Source organism: Pelobates fuscus, chromosome 2 (genome assembly GCF_036172605.1).
Source record: "Pelobates fuscus isolate aPelFus1 chromosome 2, aPelFus1.pri, whole genome shotgun sequence".
NCBI lineage: Eukaryota > Metazoa > Chordata > Amphibia > Anura > Pelobatidae > Pelobates > Pelobates fuscus.
The window spans coordinates 390124029-390145011 of NC_086318.1; positions in this window are offsets into that span (position 1 = coordinate 390124029).

Sequence of the window (20983 nt, forward strand, 5' to 3'; positions counted from 1 at the left end):
CGTTCCATTTTCAAATAGAAATTTGCCAGATTGGTAATGTTACCTTTGAGACGGTGTGGTAGCCCAGGAATGAGAATTTCCCCCATAATGGCATACCATTTGAAAAAGTAGACAACCAAAGGTATTGAAAGTGGGGTATGTTTAGTCTTTTTTAGTAGCCACAAACACTGGCCAAAGTTAGTGTTCATATTTGTTTTTGTGTGAAAAAAAGCAAAAAACGAATATTTGGCCAGTGTTTGTGACTAAGTGGCTACTAAGAAAGACTGGACATACCCCACTTGCAATACCTTGGGTTGTCTACTTTTGCAAATGGTATGCCATCATGGGGGTAATTCTCATTCCTGGGCTACCATACACTCTCAAAGGCAACATAACCAATCTGGCAAATTTCAATGTCAAAAAAATTTAATGCAAGCCTTATATGTGACTCTCTAACTTTCCAAAACACCATGAAACCTGTACATGGGGGGTACTGTTATTCTCGGGAGACTTTACTAAACACAAATATTAGTGTTTTAAAACAGTAAAACATATTACAACAATAATATAGTCCATAAAAGTGCTGTTTGTTTGTAAAAAATGCAAAAAACTTCCCTTTTACTTAAAATATCATCATTGTAATACACTTTACCAGTTTGAAACACTAATATTTGAGTTCAGCGAAGTCTCCCGAGTAAAACAGTACCCCCTATGTACAGGTTTTATGGTGTCTTGGAGAGTTACAGGGTCAAATATAGTGCTTGCTAATTAAATTCTCTGCACTTTCTCCCTGTGTTGTCAGGCGTGTCAATCAAATTTGAATTAATCAAATCACCTAATTATGTTAAAAGATTACTTAAATATACACGTAGAATTTTAATATATATGCATTTATAGGTATTTACGTGTATACTAATGTAATTATATGTATCATGGGCGGCTGCAGGAATTTTTCCAGGGGGGGGGGGGGGGGGGCATAATTGTAATGACATCTATGCTTGGCCCCTTTTTGACAGTGTCATGAAGGGGAGGAGCATAGTGATTATCACATAAAGCCAGGGTGAATAGCGTTTTCACAACTATGGTGCCAGGAATACATGTTTGTATTCCTGACACTATAGTGTTCTTTTAAGCAAATTAAAGGAACATTCTGGTCACCATAACAACTTCATCTACATGAAAATGCTATGATGGCAGGAAGCCCCTGGGTGCTCTTTCCTTTAAGGGGTTAAACCGCTCTCAAATGGTTTAACCCCAAAGGCTTCCTCCAGCTCCAGGTCCCTCAGTGGTATCTGGCATCTGAAACTGAGTGTCAGGAAGTACAGATTGACGTCAGGCATGGGTGCCGCTGATTGGCTAGAGTTGACAGTTGACGCTCTAAGCCAATCGCTAGTTCACGGTTCATAATTTTTTGTAACTTTTTTATGAATGGGGAGCTACTGATTGGCTTAGAGTGCCAGTTGACCGCTCTAGCCAATCAGCAACACCCCTACCCAGCGGCACTCTGTGCTTCCTGACACTCAGTAAATAAAAGTGAACACATTAACACTGATATATTTTTTTACCTGGGGAGATGGGAAGGTCCAGAGTTTCCCTGCCAGGCCCAGGTACCAAAGCCTTATGATGTGATGTCCAGAATAAAGTGGAGGGTTCACTTCATTTGTCCTTCCTGCTCCAATCTCCTTTTCTTTTCCTTAATTTGACAGTCTTCTTTTTCTTCTGACACTGTCTTCTATATTTGGCTCCTTCTGCTCCTTTCTGCTTATTTTTCGCCCTTCTGCTCCTTTCTCATTTTGATTCCTTTCTGCTCCTTGCAGACCCTTTCTGCTCCTTCTCCTATGTTAGCTTTCTGCTCCTTCTTCTACTTTACCTTTGTGCTCCTTCTGATTCTTTCTGCTCCTTTACCTTTGTGCTCCTTCTGTCCCTTTCTGCTCCTTGCAGACCCTTCCTCCTCCTTGCTGCCCCTGCTCCTTGCTGACTCTTCATTTAGCCCCCCCTCCCCCCATGCCTCACTTGCCTAATCTACTGGCTGCCCTCCCATGCCTCACTTGCCTAATCTATGGGCTGCCCTCCCATGCCTCACTTGCCTAATCTATAGGCTGCCCCCCATGCCTCACTCGCCTAATCTATAGGATGCCCCCCCATGCCTCACTCCCCTAATCTATAGGCTGCCCCCCATGCCTCACTCCCCTAATCTATAGGCTGCCCCCCATGCCTCACTCTCCTTATCTATAGGCTGCCCCTCATGCCTCACTCCCCTTATCTATAGGCTGCCCCATGCCTTACTGCCCTAATATATAGGCTGCCCCCCATGCCTTACTCCCCTAATATATAGGCTGCCCCCCCATGCCTTACTCCCCTAATATATAGGCTCCCCCCCATGCCTTACTCCCCTAATATATAGGCTGCCCCCCATGCCTTACTCCCCTAATATATAGGCTGCCCCCCCCGCCTCACTCCCCTAATATATTGGCTGCCCCCCCATCCCTCACTCCCCTAATATATAGGCTGCCCCCCATCCCACACGCCCCTAATATATAAGGTTGCCTCCCCCCATCCCTAACTCCCCTAATATATAGGCTGCCCCCCCATCCCTCACTCCCCTAATATATAGGCTGCCCCCCCATCCCTCACTCCCCTAATATATAGGCTGCCCCCATCCCTCACTCCCCTAATATATAGGCTGCCCCCCATGCCTTACTACCCTAATATATAGGCTGCCCCCCATGCCTTACTCCCCTCATATATAGGTTGCCCCCCTATCCCTCACTCCCCTAATATATAGGCTGCCCCTCCATCCCTCACTCCCCTAATATATTGGCTATTTTAAACCCCCCCCCCCCCCCCCCATATGCCTCACTTACCTGATCTGTAGGCTGTCTCTGCCTGCATGTGTTGCTCCCCTGCGGTTTCAATCAGCAGAGAGAAGCAGGGATAGATGCAGCTTCCTATCCCTGTCTCTCTCCATACACACCTACTGGCCAGCGCCGGTATTGCAGTTCATTTTAAATCTAACACGAAAAATAGCAGAACAAGCTGAAAAATCCAAGAGGGGGCAAGTGCCCCCCTTTGCCTCCCCTGCGGACGCCCATGATATGTATTTATCTATATATATATATATATATATATATATATATATATATATATATTTGCGGTTATTTGTATTTTATATATAGATAGATATATATAGAATGTCATTCTAAGTGTATTTTGTTACCAATATATATATTTTAATAACAAAATACAGTTAGAATTAAATTACATATGAATATATAATTTATATAAAATTTTGTTTCAATATTTTATTTATTAATTTTATTATTTTATTTATTTATTATTGTAATTATACGTATTTATATATATAATATATGTGTATATATCATTTATATATATAATATATGTATATTATATATGTAACGGCATTCTAAGTGTATTTCAATACTAATATATGTACTTATATTAGTATCAAAATACACTATGTATGACGTTAAATATATATAATATGTATATATTATATATATAATATATATACATATATTATATATTTACAAATATATTTTATTTTTTAACATGTCTAATTTTTTTTTTTTTTTACAGATCCCACCAGCAGGGGGACTGTCTGATATTTCAGAAAGCCCCCCAGCTGGCAGATCCACAGCCAGCTATAGGGGGCCATGTAATCGCTCTTTGAGAGCGATCACATGGCCCCCGGGGGCCTGATTTGCCATGGGAGGGCTGCCTGGACTGTGAGGCAATCCTCCCGAAGCGGAGCGCCGGTAAGGTAAGTATACCGGGCGCTCCAGGGGTCAAAGCCGTTACGGCGTTCTATGCCGCCGCAATGGCTTTAAAGCCCACTAAATGCGGGACGGCATAGAACGCCGTAATGGCGGGAAGGGGTTAAAGGGATACTTAAAGCACCAAAACAACAGCGGGAATGTTGCGAGAGCTGCATAAACAAAGTGATTTAATTCCTTGGAGAATTGAGCAGTGCGACTACAGAGCCTGATCTATACATCAAAACCACCCCATGAAGCTAGTGCTGGGTTGGTGATCAGAGTATGCCTTTAAGTGTACATACATACATGCCCTATCAGTGTTCATTGATGACATAAGTTGGCAACACAGATCACCATTATGCTCCCTAGTTATATAACAGATAGGGTTCCATGATTAATGTGACCATAGGAATGTGAGTCGAGTCAATACCATTTTAACTTTTGGTATATTGTTCAGCTGATAAAATGCTAAATTTCAGCATTCTCACACCTGGGAGTTTTAGGAGAATGTAAATATGTTGTTAGAGCCTAGTCAGTGTCCACGAGAAACTTGTTTTTACATAACTAACATGGGATTTTAGGTTATTGTAATGATTGGCATGCCATAAAGTGGCATCTTATTCTTTCTAGGGACAGAATAATTATTTATTGCAAAGGAGTCAAGTTCATCATTAAGGTCATCCTTAATCTCGTCATGGAACTACACGAACCAACCAGATGGCAAGCAAATTGACCTCTGTGGCCTCCATCGCAGGCATGTCAAAAAGGTGGGAGCAGCTGGAACAGAAGAAGCAACATCATCCTGAATGTGGTGGTCTAGCAATCTCTGCTGTGCCGGAATAAAAAAAATACAATGAAAGATCAATTTTATTTTCATATGTCCATTCATTAACCCTTCACTGCTAGCAATGGCAGGAATCACGTTTCTATTGATAGTGTTGCAACATATGTTTTGTTTTTTCTATACTATAAATATATGCTAAAAATCGAATCCAGCGTTGTTTCTGGTACAGCACAGGCTGGGGCAAACAAGAAGCTTGTGTGAAAAACGCCTCCTTCATGGCATAGAAGAAAAAAGGAATTGGAACTCAGACCTTGAATATGTCCACTTAAATCCCACAGCTCTTTTAGCATCAAATGCGATACACTATAATGTCCTCCTTCCTCATTAAAGGGATAGTCTGAGCACCATAACTGCTACAGCATACTCTAGTGGATATGTTGCCAGGAGTAACTTGGCACCATCCTATGGTAAGTAGTAAAACCATTTTCAAATAAGTTTAATCTTACCTGGGTCCCCTGACACCTTGTCTGACCTCCTCTTTTGATATTGTTAACGCAGAAATTCACTTTCCAAAGAATTCCCATTAATTTTCATGACTGAACCGAATTCATTGTCCGCTGATGCTTTAAGCCTATGAATTTCATCCAAATAGGAACAAACTTGATACATCTATTGTAGAAGAGGACTTCTATCTTAGAGATGTCACAGAAATAGGGCATGGCAACAGGGTACACGTGGGACAATAACCACTACATGTTGATGTAATGGTCATGGTGCATAGATTGACCCTTTACGTACAGCCATTTATATTATGTATGTGTTTTAAATTACAAGCTGGGCTTGCTATTATGCCTTACATACATATATAATACAATATTAGATGTGCATAATATACTAAACAACTGAAAACAAATCACACCTTACCTTATAAATCACACCTTAGCCTTATACTTTCTACACAATTAGTGAACAAAGAAAAATGTAAAAACATTTCTTAACCTCTTCATTATCTAAAGTGTAAATGCTGTAATTTTATATTTTGCTGAATGGAATCTAGTCAATAAAGCCTCACTCACCCTCATTTATACTCATTGTCATGAGTACCTTCCTGTAGAGGAACAAACTTCTCTGCCAGAAGTCAGTAGTCACCAAGATAATGCCTGCTCACTTTCCCCTGCTCACTTTCCCCTCCCTCCCCTTCCATACAGTATGGGAGGTTTCAATAGGTCATATTATTCATACAGTCAAGGAGGGGGTGGGAGGACTGAATAAAGAATACCATTTCACTGTTAGCATTACATTAGCAGTTCAGTTACTGATAAATATTGTTATGGCAGTTTGAATACCTTTATTTTAGAAATATATTATTTAATTATGTATACTGTGTGGGGAATTATGCTCAAGCGCAGACATTCTTTTTAAATTCTGTTTCCATTTTTTATGTTTTTTTGTAATTAATGTCTTCAGGGTCCTTACAAATACATACAAGCAACCATTTTTCTTTAACTATTTTGCCATAGGTACTCTATGTGAGAAAGGTTGTATTTTTACTTTTATGCTAACATTTCAGACCATGTGTGAAATATTGATAAAAGGCACTATATACTGTTTAAAGCTTTTAATTTCCAAATATTTTTTATAAAAGCTGAGCAACTAACAGAAAAATAAAAACTGTTCAATTTACTTGATTTTATTTTTTTCATTTGTCTTCAAAACAATATTGCTTCAAATACAGGCTGTGTAAATATATTTCAATCAAAAAGTGCTTGGTAGGAAAGGGGTTAATGGATAAGTTCTCATTGTAAAAAAAATTCTTATATGTCTGGTATTTCCATAATTTTTGAAGTTACAGGGCAAATATTGCATGGAGTGAATTATTGTTTTAATGCTAAACAATTCCAAACTTTTTATATGTGCTTACTATAAGTTTAATTGTAGTTTAAAGCCCCAATTTTGAAACACCCTTTGTTATCTGTCTGTGGCAATTAGTGTCCTATCCCAACGCTGCTCTGTGTCAGATTGTCAATGATCAGAAAGAAAGAGAGGTGGTCACATGGTCCGACAACATTTTAAAGGAAAAGCAGAAATCCACAGTTTGATGTCTACCGGTTGGGTCCTTAGTAAATGTGTAGTTAGTATTTATCTGGATATGAAGCTGCAATTATATTTTGTTATGGATCAACCTCTTTAAGTGCAGCATTTGGATTTGCTCTGCTGGACGTCCTTTTATTATAATTAGAACAGTAATAGTTGTGGCTTCACTGCAATTACTGACACCCACATTTAAAGGAACTCTAAGTAAGGGGGTAAAAGCTTACAAGTATTAACTAGGTTGGCCTCATCCATCATGCTTTCCTGCATTTGTTAAATTCTTCATCCTTTTCTCAATATGCACACTGCTGCCCTGAAGTATATATTATTCATATGCTGCAAAAAGGTGTTCAATAAATATAGGGGGATTCTGAAAGAAATGTCTTAATTAGTACGGTGGTTAGTCTTCTAATGGTGCTCCTTACTAAATATTTAAGGACATAATTTTTTATTTGCTTCCTATGATTACTATTTTTTTTTTAAAATTAATATTATCATTGTTTATAAAGTGCAAACATAATCCACAGCACTGATCAGAGTGAAGTGATGTGCATCCTTGAAACATGGTAAATATTGCAACCCTATTGTGTACATATAACTACATCAGAAATGTACACACTGTATCACTGGGATATACACAGAAATACACCACATCAAATAAAAAAAAAGCCGCAGTCCCTGTTCACAACTAATTTCTTATAACTATCTAAGTGCCAGAAAGTTGAGCAACCTCTGTGTAAATCATAAGGTTAATACTTACTTTGATTCACTCCATTTGATTTTCATGTTACCACTGGCAGCATTTAAAAAAGATCCGAGTGATTCATCATTATTCATTTATAAGAAGGGCTGACCTTTTCTGACTTCCTTTGATTTTTACATAACTGTGACAATTTCCATCTGTTGGGAAGAAGAAAAGGTAGTTGATACAGTTGCAATGCAAGTACTAACACTAAAAGGAATAGGCAATTGCATTGTTATTGTGGCATCTTTTGAAGGGGTTAAACATGCCCACCAAATAACCTTATACGTTAGATCTACACTGATCAGCCACAACATTAAAATCACTGACAGGTGAAGTGAATTACATTAATTCTATTGTTACAATGGCACCTGTCAAGGGTTGGGATATATTGGGCAGCAAGTGAACAGTCAGTTCTTGAAGTTTATGTGTTGAAAGCAGGTAAAATGGGCAAGCAAAAAGATCTGAGTGACTTTGACAAGGACCAAATAGTGATGGCTAAAATACTGGGTCAGAGCATTTCCAAAACGGCAAGCCTTGCAGTATACAGTAGATAGTACCTACAAAGAGTAGGGCCAGGCAGGAAAAGTAATGAACCGGTGTTAGGATCATGGGCGCCCAAGACTCGTTGATGCACGTGGGAGTAAAGGCTTGCATGCCTGGTCGGATCACACAGAAGAGCTACTGTAGCTCAAATTGCTGAAAAATTAAATGTTTGCCATTATAGAAAGTTGTCAGAACTTACAGTGCATCACAGTTTGCCGCAGACAGGTCAAAATGCCCATGTTGACCCCTGTCCACTATTGAAAGCTCCTTCAATGGGGACGTGAGCATCAGAACTGGACCATGGAGCAATGAAAAAAGGATGCCTGGTCTGATGAATCATCTTTACAATTAGGTAAGGTGGATTGCCGGGTGCATGTGCGTTGTTTTCCTCGGGAACAATGGTAAAAGGATGAACTATAGGAAGAAGCCAGGTTGTTGGAGACAGTGTTATGCTCTGGGCAATGTTCTGCTGGGAAACCTTGGATCCTGGCATTCATGTGGGTGTTACTTTGACACGTAAATCATAAAAACAGCTGAATTACAGGAAAAAAACCTTCTTCAGTTACTTGTTGCTGGCAAGTCCAGTTTCACAGGGGAATTAAATATGTAACACAATGTGGAAACCTACATGATTTAAAGGTAACCCACATTCTAAGATTGTTGCTGGATTAATCCCATATGTAGAAATCACCAAAACCAGCCAAACAGTCGGCACTCATAAGGATCCACAAGTAGACTATGAAAAGTGCATACTTTATTGTAAAAAAACACAGGAATGCTATAGAACAGTGGTTTCCAAACTGTGTGATGATGATAGCACCAGGAACCGTGCCTCCCTCTCCCATGCCGGCTCTGCAGGACCGGAGGGGAGATCAGAGTTCTACCTCTCCGGCCCGCTAGCACTGTAATGCTGGCAGCCGGCAGGGGAGGGAGAGAGAGGCTCGGGGAAGCTCTAACATGCAGCTCTGCCGGGTTCTCCTCTCGCGAGCTCGTAGCATTGCCGCGCTTATAATGGCAAGGCTCCAAATCTCGTGAGAGTGAACTCTAGCAGTTCCTGAGGCTGCTAGATTTCACTCTCACCACTTGGACCACCAGGAATTCTCCATCGTACCACCAGGGATTAGCACTGTACACCTCCCAGGCAAAAGTGAGCAGGGAGGGAGGATATCAAAATATTTGTAAATTTTTTTTAATTTAAAAAAAAATTGAAAGTATATATTTATCTGCCCTCCTACTCCTACAGACCCACAATAACTCCCCCTGTACACACAATTACCTCCCCATACACACACCTTACCCCCTATACACACACACAGTGCCCCCATACACACACACACACTGCCCCTCCATACAAACAAACTGTACCCCTCACACACTGCCCTCCACACACACTGCCCAACCACACACCCTACCCCTCACACACACACACACTGTACCCCTCATACAACCTGTCCACCACACACACACCTGCACCCCTGAGACACACTACTGCCCCTATTCCCTTCTACAGCCCCTATCCTGGCAGATCCCAGGTAAGTTGCCAAACTGTGTTTAAACAGTTTGACTACTTACTCTGGGAGGGCACTACTGGCACCATAACCGCTGCAAAGTGCTGTAGTGGTTATTGTGCCTCTTTCTTTAAAGAGTCTACCAGTGCCCCTCCCAAGATTAGGTTCTCGATCTGCTCGAACGGCAAGTATTACTGCTGTACAGGGGCCCAGTATATGCCGCTGCGCTGTACATATATATACCCTAGGAAATTGTTTTAACTTTGGGCGTCTTGGAAAAATATTGAAATATTAAGGGTGCCTTGAACCTAAAAAGTTTGGGAACCAATGCTCTAGAACATTAAAGGAGTTTCATGAATGTCCTGGTTTTATACGTGCTCAAGTCAGAATCTGCATAGTCTAAGGATGCAAATGCAGGGAATTCAAATGTCAGTATCTTTTTAATGGTTTATTATTGGCTTGTTAATGGTTTATTATTATCGGTTTAATGGTTTATTATTTTCTATTTAATATTGTTGCACTTTCTGAATGCATCATCTATACAATGCATTGAAAAGAATGTGCCAGTGTAATATTTTGTTTATTAAATTTACATTTTACTGCGCGAGACAAATGTGTACAGTACGGCTGTGAAGAGAAATGGATGCTAAAGAGAAAATAACCGAGGTACAGCAGTTTGTCTATATATCAGACTAAATTTAGCTTATTTTAATGTTGCCATTTCATAAAAAAACACTTCAAATGTGTTTTTCAAGCTTCTGTGTGTTCCAAGCATTTTTTTTCCAAGATAGAAAACTAAATATCAGCCCTATCTGTTTATCACCCCACATTAAATTATCATAATATTAGAGGCTATTCAATAAAAATGCAAGGTATGGTTGAGGATGAATTTTAACTCTTTCAGTGTTTGACCAATCTTATAAAGTCTACAATTCTGAAGTATACTTTTTTCCTGATTAAATCATCTTTCTTTTTTTTCTTTTCTTTTCTTTCTTTCTTTCTTTCGTTCTTTCTTTCTTTCCTCCATAGTATCATACTAGTTGAGATGAAATAGAATTATGCACAAGGATGCTGAAGGCAGGTCCCATGTTTAGTACTCAATCATTCTCTGTCACAGGTGCAACCACTATGCATTATCCTGTAGTGATTGATTGACTGGGCTTCAGCAGGCTGAGGGATCTAAGGAAGGCTCAGATGGGTCTCTGTTGCTTTGGCCTTATTTCTGTCTACCTGTAGAGGATTTTGTTTATATATTTAAAGGGCCAGTTTTTATCTAACCACAGTGAGCTTGCTATTGCATTAGATGTTTATGTATTTTTGAAAATGAATTAAAATATCAGATTAAATCTATCGAAATCTAAAGTTATATTTCAAATGTAGAAATTCTAATTTTGTATTGGTAATTACAAATGTATTAGTGAAAATGGGTTTAATAGAAAATCTTGGCAAAAGAAAAACATAAAAGAACTCATAAATGTGTTTCTATTAAAACATGATTCTATCAATAAAATGACTTCAACCGTTTCTCATATTACTATTTAATGTTGCCTTTATTTTGGCAGCACAAAATAAAAAGCATACATTTTATGAATAGTAAAAGAAAAATCCCATTTATTTTCTTTAAATTCTTTGTTTCAAATTAACACAGTGATCTTGATTGACAACAAAATCAGAAATAAACCTTGTTTCTAAATTGTTGTGAATTTAAAGTAATTTCAATGTGAATTTCAAACCTTACACCAAAATAAACAAACGGAAAATATTTTTCCAATTTTGATATTTTGCTCTGAAATTTGAAATTAATTTTGAATTAATGACAATAACCCACTTTATTGGATCACCTCTGAAGAATAATGTAGATGTTTGTGATAATGTATTTCACGATTATTGATACAAATACCAAAAGTGTCTTCATTCTGTATTTAAAGGAAATTCCTGATGTGTTATCTTTTAAAAATGTTAAAAACTTGTGCTCTGTGGAAAAATTCAGTTTGCCCAATCCCTAAACATAATTTTTTTTATATCGTTCGGGCAGTCCGGAAGGTGTCCACAGTAGACCTTGACTCAGACAATTTTCCGTTATATATTCAAAATAGGAAAAACTATTCTGACAAACAAAGGATGTGAAATGGGTCAATCTATGTACTGCAAAATATATACATAATATAAATGTTATGCATATATATTGCAATACACTTAATAGGTGCATTTCCCGACATTAGATCTAAGTAGAGATTATAAATATCTTTCGGCTCCTTGTTTTTTCCATTTATAGCTCACGTCTTACTTGCTCTGTGAATAAAATGAACACGACTGTCCCTTAAACGACAATCATCTTTTATTATAGCAAAAATATCAAGCAAATTTAAAAAAAAAAAAAATTGATGCCATGGACGTAACTCCAAATTAGGAAAGAAATGAACATGCTTGTCTATGGTCTGGTTCATTTGTTCATGATACGTCCATATGGCACTTCAAAGATACAGAATTTGGACATCTTGCCAATCACCCAAAATCCAGACAAATCCCAGTTCATTTGAAACTGAATGTACATTTCTAATGTGTAATATTTTTTTGGAGCCACGAAGTGACAGCTTGCATAATATAAAGTTAATTCTTACCATTTCATTTAGAGAGATACAGAAATAATTTACTGATAAATTATTAATCAGAGAAAATGCACGCCAGTGACAAGATAATATCTAATGGGTACAGGTTTATGCAGGAATGTCACAGAGTTTTGTATTTCCAAATTTCAAAACAAAAGAATTTACCATCCATTCACAGTGACCTGTCGAGTACTGAAACAGCATACCCTACTGACTGAATTCTATTTCAAGAGATAAACTTAAAATACAACAAAATATCAATCCCCCATTGACATCGACATTTTGGCTAGAATAGTCATAACGATGTTTAAATGGAACCGTGCTCTGCTTCTTACAATTCATGCTATGAGTGCTATGAATGTGTTCAATAGACCACCACGGATTTGGGTGCTCAGCCAATGATCTCACCAGCTATTGAGAGATAAATGAAGAGTTCATTTTGGCAATTGGAGTCCCACAAATTGTCCCAGAACTGGGTCCCAAGTTTCCACCACTGCGTGAACGCCCTAGATTTTGTCTTTACCCTGATATTTACACATTTATATATATGTATATTTGATTGTAACGTGTATTCCAAAGGTTGGAATCTGCCAGTATAAAATATAATAGTAGTTTTTGGCATTTCATGCAATTGAAAATAAAAAGAAGTGATTTTTGAACCAATTGTATTTTCATTTTCATTTGAGAACAAGGGACCAGTTGTCTCTGTATTGTGAGATGTACAGTGGATGGCTAATGTGTTTTATTGACCAGTGCCTCATGCTGAGGGGTTAGAGTCACATCCCCAGAGTATGTAAAGGACAGTATAACATAGCTCAGTATGACACCACTAGTGATCGAACATTACCATGTGATGTATCACCTCATTTTTTTTCTTTAGTTTTACATTCACTATAACATGCCTGTTGAACTGTGAGCCGATGTGATCATTAAAGATGAGATTACAAAAGATGTGTGCCAGCAGGTAACCAAAAGCTATATTTATTTATACAATCTCCAAAATTTCTCAAAAATATTTTTGTCACCAAAGTCAAAGATGGATTGGAAAGCTACATGTTTCTGTGAGGTTCAAAGACTAATATTTTAAAATTTAACCGAACGGCAATAATTCTACTCACATTGTCATTGCTTAAATACTGTCAACCATTTACGAATATGGTGGAGAAATGTAGTCAAGCTTTTAACCAATCCATTGTGTTATAAACAACATAATCACCAACATCAAGTATGTAGCAAGCGTCATTTTTTTTAGAGCACAAAAGATCACAAAACAAAACACGCAAACAAAACAGTAAAGGGAACGAGGCAAGGAGGGACGTCTCTAAAACTGCATTATATACTGTAAGATTTATTCAGGTCAGTGAATTGTGCAGAATGCAAAGTGGATCTAAATTTTAGGTCTGAAAAGTATACTGATATGTCTGATTTATTAAATTTTTCACAAAACTTAGTTTTGCTGTGTCTTCCCTGTATTTCACATGTTATTGAATTATTCAAACTGAATTATTCTTGAATTCCTGACAATTCACACTCAATATTCTCCATTACATTATATTGAAAGATGAAAAGTTGTATTCCAGGAAAAAAAATAAGCTTCCAATAATGTGTGTTCTTTTTGATATTACTATGGTCTGAAAGATTATTTTTGCTTTTTTAACAAATAACTATTGTAACAGTTTGTATTTTGCCTCTCAGCTAATTGTATCTCCACTGACAGAACTGAGCAAGAAATCAAACGGTTCTTGCTACAGTAATATTTCAGGCTATACCTTTAACATGAATATTTATTAAAGGGTGACTCTAGCGCCATAAAAGCATTGCACTATTACAACGTTAATGGTGTAGAGATTCATCCACTGTAAGCTCTGCTAGTGACTTTGAACTGCAGCAATTTGTAAGAAAATCACTGCAGCTATGCAACAACCCCCCTTCAAATTGTCAACAAGAAAGTTGGAATTCTATCTTAAGAGCTGCCTGTGTCCATTTTATCCAGGTTGCGTGCTTCCCACATGCACACATGCATATTTTGATTGGTCTAATCTCTCTGATGTGTGGCTACCTGAACATGGGTCGGGGTGGTTCTGCTCAGACAATTTTCGTCCATGCAAAATATTTGGGAAAATAATGTTGACAAACGAAAAAGGGGACAAACATTAGTCTATCAGTGTTCTGCAACATAGAAACATTTTATTTTAGATTTACTGTGCTCTTTTTGTGCTATTTGGTTTACAGATCATGTGAAAAAAAACCTGACTATTTATTAAATATATCATATATAAATATACATTTTGTTTTTACTTTCTCCTCATTTCTATTGTTCACTTCTCACTTGATCATGTTTTTTTCCCATCAAATATCTATTTTTTTTGGCGCCATGAACAAAACTCTAAATTAATGAATCATGCAAAACTGTTTGTCCATTGTCCATTTTGGTTGTTTTCATAATTCAGTCATATGGCAAAGTTACGGAATTCGAACAACCTGCTGATCATCCAAAATTCATACAAATAAAGGAATATCTAAGAGGCTCAAAATAGATATATATCTCTTACTACAACTGGTAAAGGAACAAAAACCCACCCAGTGCTCAAAAATGTATATCTGGAAAATCAGAAGAGAAATTGAATGCATCTACCAGGAGTAAATGATATATAATTTACTCCTAGTAAATGCATTAGCTTTCTCTTCTGATAATCTATGAATGGTATGCATTAGTTTAGATCACATGATTGTTTTTGCTGATTTTATCACTTGTTAAATACACATTGAATGTTTTGTGTACGCTCTTTTCAATATAGTATGACAAAGACCTATGCTGGGCTGAAATGTTTCCATTTTTTCATTTGTTTTTAGAAATCTCCATTTTACTTACACATTCTTGGAATGCCTAGAGCGTTCTGTACTTTGTTTTGTGAAGGTCGTGATCACTGTTGTTTGGCACTGCGTGAGAAAGCTTTAATATATACCAGGTGTTTAAATATAGAATGCTGATACATGATATTATCCCATACCACTTTCTTTACCATATCAGTTGGAGGTATACTTCATATACCCAATACTTCCTGTAAGAAATATATATTTTCAAACTTCCTACTTAATAATGTGACCTATTTATCTCTCATTTTCCTTTTTACAGAAATTTTAGTAAGGCATACACTTTTCCATTCACCACAAATACACCATAATTATGTATTTGTAAATGAATGTAGAACAAATGAACAAAACTATTTAAATTGTGAAGCCCCATATCCTTTCATTACCCTTTTTCTATCCCTTTGAGGATGATTTATGAACTGTCCTGTAGGGTCCGTCTTTTTTATTTAGCATTCTGCCTCTGACAAGGATCCAAATGAATAGGCAGCAATGCTACGGGCACATCGTCAGATTGTCAAATATGCTACTGCCAGAGATCAGAGAGTGGCGTTTGTGATATACCCATTTTCACTGTATCTCTCCTCCCTGTCCCTTAGTGCTGAGTTCTGGTGTTATGCTGCTCTTTTGAGTTTCTGACATTAGTTCACTTACATACATTTACTGAATTTCCGTGAATTATGAAAACAGATTTATATTATGGTGAAACAATTTTTGGTTACTAAAATACATTGTGCTTTAAAGGTTAATTTAAAACAACAAACACATGTTAAATCCCATCTGTACATTGTATAGCAGAATTTTAAAAAAATGTATAGCTGAGACATAAAACCTATTTAACAATTTTTTATACATATATATTTTTGATATGTAAGGCTATACCAAAAAATTGGGTGACAGATTAGATTAGAAGAACTCTCCAACAGGTGGTCCAACAGCAACAGTGCTTGCTCCGACAAATATATCTTGAGTTTGCCAAGGAATATATAACGCCAGGATGTCCATAGCGAGGGCCAATCTTGAGGCAGGGCATTGGTAAGAGTGATAGGTGGATGTTACATACAATAAATAAAAAGTATTGCAAAACTAGGAATGCTGCAGAGGAAGTGAGTATTCAGTTAAGATCTCCTTACAGGCACTCAATGAGCATCAACACCACTTTATCTTACTAAAGGGGTTTTGGTGCAAACGATTTTGTCCCCTTTTTTGCAATATAAAACATCACCTGTTGGGAGAAACGGCAATATTACGTTTGTGTATATATATATATATATATATATATATATATGCATCTAGTAGTTATCATATTGATGATAGCTACTATACACACTTCCTCATTGAAGATTCTAACTTATTGAAAGTCTTCATGCATTGCTTAATGCTGTGAATGCTTCTCAAAGAGAAGCACAGGATGCAGATGTTTCGCCTTGAGAAGCATCTGATTGGCTGTGCACAGTACGTCTTTTGGGTAATCTCAGAAGAAAATCATCTCTGTGCTTGATTATCGGGGAGTGAAAACATCAGTTATAGATGGCCTAATCTAACAGTAAATAACATTAACGTTAAAGACATTTTTTTTATTTTAGAATGTTCCTTTAACTAAAATGATGTATAATGTGGTACTATTATAAATAATAAATTAAATGCATTACGAGATGTAAAAGATTTAATGTAGACCTGTCAGGGCCACTTTAAGTTGGTTTTCTGTATATAAATTATTGTACCGATGGCCAATTAAAAAAAATCCATACCAAATCAGAAGAAAAAAATACTTATTTTTAAAGGGTCCACATACTATAACAGCTTAAAATCCATATTAGTTCTGGTACAATGGAATTATGGTAAATGAAAATGTATAAGATACATTCAATGAGAACAGACAGAAGTTAGTTTAGCATTTTACCCTATTGGCAGCTGTTTGCTAGAGAGGTTCAGATGGGTTTGGCTCAATGGTGCCCATTACCGAAAAAAAGTTCCACAGCGCTAACTTTTTCTCTCTTCTTACCCGAAACCAGGGCTGCCTTTACCACGGGGCAAACGGGGCAGCTGCCCCGGGCCTAGTTACTCTCAAGCATTTCTCCGACCCGCCGGTGCAACCTCACACTAAGGAGGCCCACCAGGTGGCCCATGCACTAAGGGCCACCCGGTGGGCTTCTGTCAACCTTGGCCCGGTCTTGCACTCTGGCGCTTTAAGAGCATGACCGGGCCTTGCTTTTCAGCAGCCGGCTGGGAGTAAGTAACGACCGCAAGTCACTTCCTCCCATAAAGAGATGAGCCACGCGGAAGGAGGAAGAGGCAGAGCGGAGGGGGTTTGGGCTGAGGTAGCCAGACCCCAACTCCCAACAGCTTCAGCCACCAGTGGGAAAACTACCCTTCAAGGTTTAATAGTGTAACTTTTGTGTGTGTGTGTGTGTGTGTGTGTGTCAGTATGTCTGCTAGTGTGTGTATATCTGTGAATGTCTCAGTATATGTCTATATGTCAATATGTCTGTTAGTGTATATGTCAGTATGTTTGCCTGTGTGTGTCAGTATGTATGTCAGTGTATGTGTCAGTATGCCTGTCAGTGTGTGTCAGTATGTCTGTCAGTGTATGTGTCAGTATGCCTGTCAGTGTGTATCAGTATGTCTGTCATTGTGTGTGTGGGTGTATGTGTCTGTATGCCTGTGAATGTATGTCTTAGTATATGTGTGTGTCAATATGTCTGTCAGTGTATGTGTGTGTGTCGGCATGTCTGTGTGTCTGCATGTGTCTGTGTGTGTCCATATGTATGTCATATGTATGTCAGTGTGGCTCTTTGTGTCAGTATGTCAGTGTGTGTGTGTGTTGGTGAATGTATCAGCATGTCTGTCAGTGTATCAGTATGTCTGTGTATCTATGTGTCAGTATGTCTGTCAGTTTATGTGTCTGTTTAAGTATGTCTATCAGTGTATGTTTGTGTGTCAGTTTGTCTATCTCTATGTGTCTGTATATCTGTATATGTGTCAGGGTACAATATGTATCTATATGTTGTCATTGTGTGTGTGTGTGTGTGTGTCAGTGTGTATATATCTATGTGTGTGTATCTGTATGAAGTCTGTGTGTGTGTATCTGCAAGTGTGTCAGGTGTGTATATGTGTGTCTGTAACAATAGAAACATAGAAATATAGAATGTGACGACAGATAAGAACCATTCGGCCCATTTAGTCTGCCCAATTTTCTAAATACTTTCATTAGTCCCTGGCCTTATCTTATAGTTAGGATAGCTTTACGCCTATCCCACACATGCTTAAGCTCCTTTACTGTGTTAACCTCTACCACTTCAGCTGGAAGGCTATTTCATGCATCCACTACCCTCTCAGTAAAGTAATACTTCCTGATATTATTTTTAAACCTTTGCCCCTCTAATTTAAGACTATGCCCTCTTGTTGTGGAAGTTTTTCTTCTTTTAAATTGACTTTTATTGTGTTGATTCCCTTTATGTATTTAAATGTTTCTATCATATCCCCCCTGTCTCGTCTTTCCTCCAAGCTATACATGCTAAGATCCTTTAACCTTCCCTGGTAAGTTTTATCCTGCAATCCATGAACCAGTTTAGTAGCCCTTCTCTGAACTCTCTCTAAAGTATCAATATCCTTCTGAAGATACGGTCTCCAGTACTGCGTAAAATACTCCAAGTGAGGTCTCACCAGTGTTCTGTACAATGGCATGAGCACTTCTTTCTTTCTACTGCTAAAACCTCTCCCTATACAACCAAGCATTCTGCTAGCATTTCCTGCTGCTCTATTACATTGTCTGCCTACCTTTAAGTCATCAGAAATAATCACCCCTAAATCCCTTTCCTCAGATGTTGAGGTTAGGACTCTTTCAAATATTCTGTACTCTGCCCTTGGGTTTTTACGTCCAAGATGCATTATATTGAACTTATCCACATTAAATGTCAGTTGCCACAACTCTGACCATTTTTCTAGTTTACCTAAATCATTAGCCATTTGGCTTATCCCTCCTGGAACATCAACCCTGTTACATATCTTAGTATCATCAGCAAAAAGACATACCTTACCATCAAGTCCTTCTGCAATATCACTAATAAAAATATTAAAGAGAATGGGTCCAAGTACAGATCCCTGAGGTACCCCACTGGTGAGACCATGTTTCGAATATACTCCATTGACTACAACCCTCTGTTGCATGTCACTCGGCCACTGCCTTACCCATTCAATAGCAATCTGCAATGGCCTTAAATTACATAGGACTAGTGTTTGCAAGACAACTATGCTTATAGTATGTTTTATTATGCTCTACTACACCCAAAAGCAGATTCATAACTTGTTTTTAATGATTTTAATATTTGTTCTTGTACAAATAATTACACCATTGAACAAAACTAAAACAAAAAAAAAATATATAAATTGTGTTAAAGGACCACTATAGGCACGAGACCACTTCATCTTAATGAAGTGGTCTGGGTGCCAGGTCCATCTAGGATTAACCCTTTCTGCTGTAAACAAAGCAGTTTCAGAGAAACGGCTTTGTTTACAAATGGGTTAATCCAGCTTCTAGTGGCTGTCTCATTGACAGCCGCTAGAGTCGGTTCCGCGCTTTTCACTGTGATTTTCACAGTGAGAAGACGCCAGGGTCCATAGGAAAGCATTGAGAATGCTTTCCTATGGACTGACTGAATGCGTGCGCGGCTCGTGCCGCACATGCGCATTCAGTCGATGACTGGGAAAGGAGGAGGAGAGTCCCCAGCGCCAAGGGAGCCCGGCGGGGGAAAACAGTTAAGGGATTAACCCCTTCCTCCCCCCAGAGCCCGGCGGGAGGGGGAACCAATGACCCTATAGAGCCAGGAAAACGAGTATGTTTTCCTGGCACTATAGTGGTCCTTTAACTTTTTTTTAGTTGAGGCTTTTTCTTTTAAAATTAAATGAAACATTTAGCAAATAAAATCACCACCCAGCAAGATCAAGGCACAGCCAGGGCACAAATTGCAAATGAAGAAAAATAGAAACACTGTTTCGCTTTGACTCTTTTTTTTGTATGCTTTCTCTATGCTGACTGCCAGCCAAGCTTATAACAATGATTGACAATGAGTAACATAGATTTGACCAGTTGCAGTATAAACAGGGTTCTTCACTAAAGTGAGAATTGTTGGAAATTCCACATAAATTCAAAGCGAATTTAAAATTTAAAGCTAAAGTAGCTGAACTGGAAGCCTAGATGACTAGCAGAATGTTTTCAGTTTGGTTTTTTTGGGCCTTAATTTTGAAATTCATTTTGAATTCTCTATCGTTTCAAGACATTTCTCTTAAGTAAATAACACTGAATCTAGTTAAAAAAAAATTTTGACACGTCACAAATTCACATTTGTTAAATATAGGGATTTAAACGTCTATTACAAATCCTGGGAGATGACAGCTTATTGTTTATTTTAATGTGTTTGATATAGGTGTGCACCAATCAATATACAAATTTACTACTTTGGATGTGCTGGGTACTTATCCCCTTATTTAAATGAATGTTTTCTGCTGTGAAGGAGTTAATATGGAGTTATTCATATATTAGTAAAATGATTTACATTCCTAGTTAATAATTGGCAGTAATGTATACACATTAAATATTAGGTTGGGCTGAGGAATCGAGGGCTAAAATAGATGGAATGCTAGAAAAAAGAATAATCAATTTAAAAAAAACTTCTGCGGTAAACTGGGGTAGCGGTTTCCAAGAATGCAAATTTTTCCACATTTAAATGCAATCAAAGGATGTAGAGAAATTGCATCCTGGACATAAAGATGGGCAATAAATATGTATACTGTTTGCTGTTTTGCAGAAAACTTGTCTCCCCACGGCTAAGTGATGCATCCAGAGGGGCTGGGTGTAAGGATGGTGCAGGTGTCAGTGCCTGCTAGTGAGTGATTGCACCATCAACCTCCTACCGTGATCTATCATGCGGACCCAGGCGGTGAAGAATCACAGGCTCGGCAAGGTGCTGAGCCCGGCAACATATCATTAAACAAGGTTACCACTGTTAAATTTGTTTCCATGCTCAATCTGGTCAATAGTCACTCCACTTCTCAACACCGTTTGTATTTAAAACATG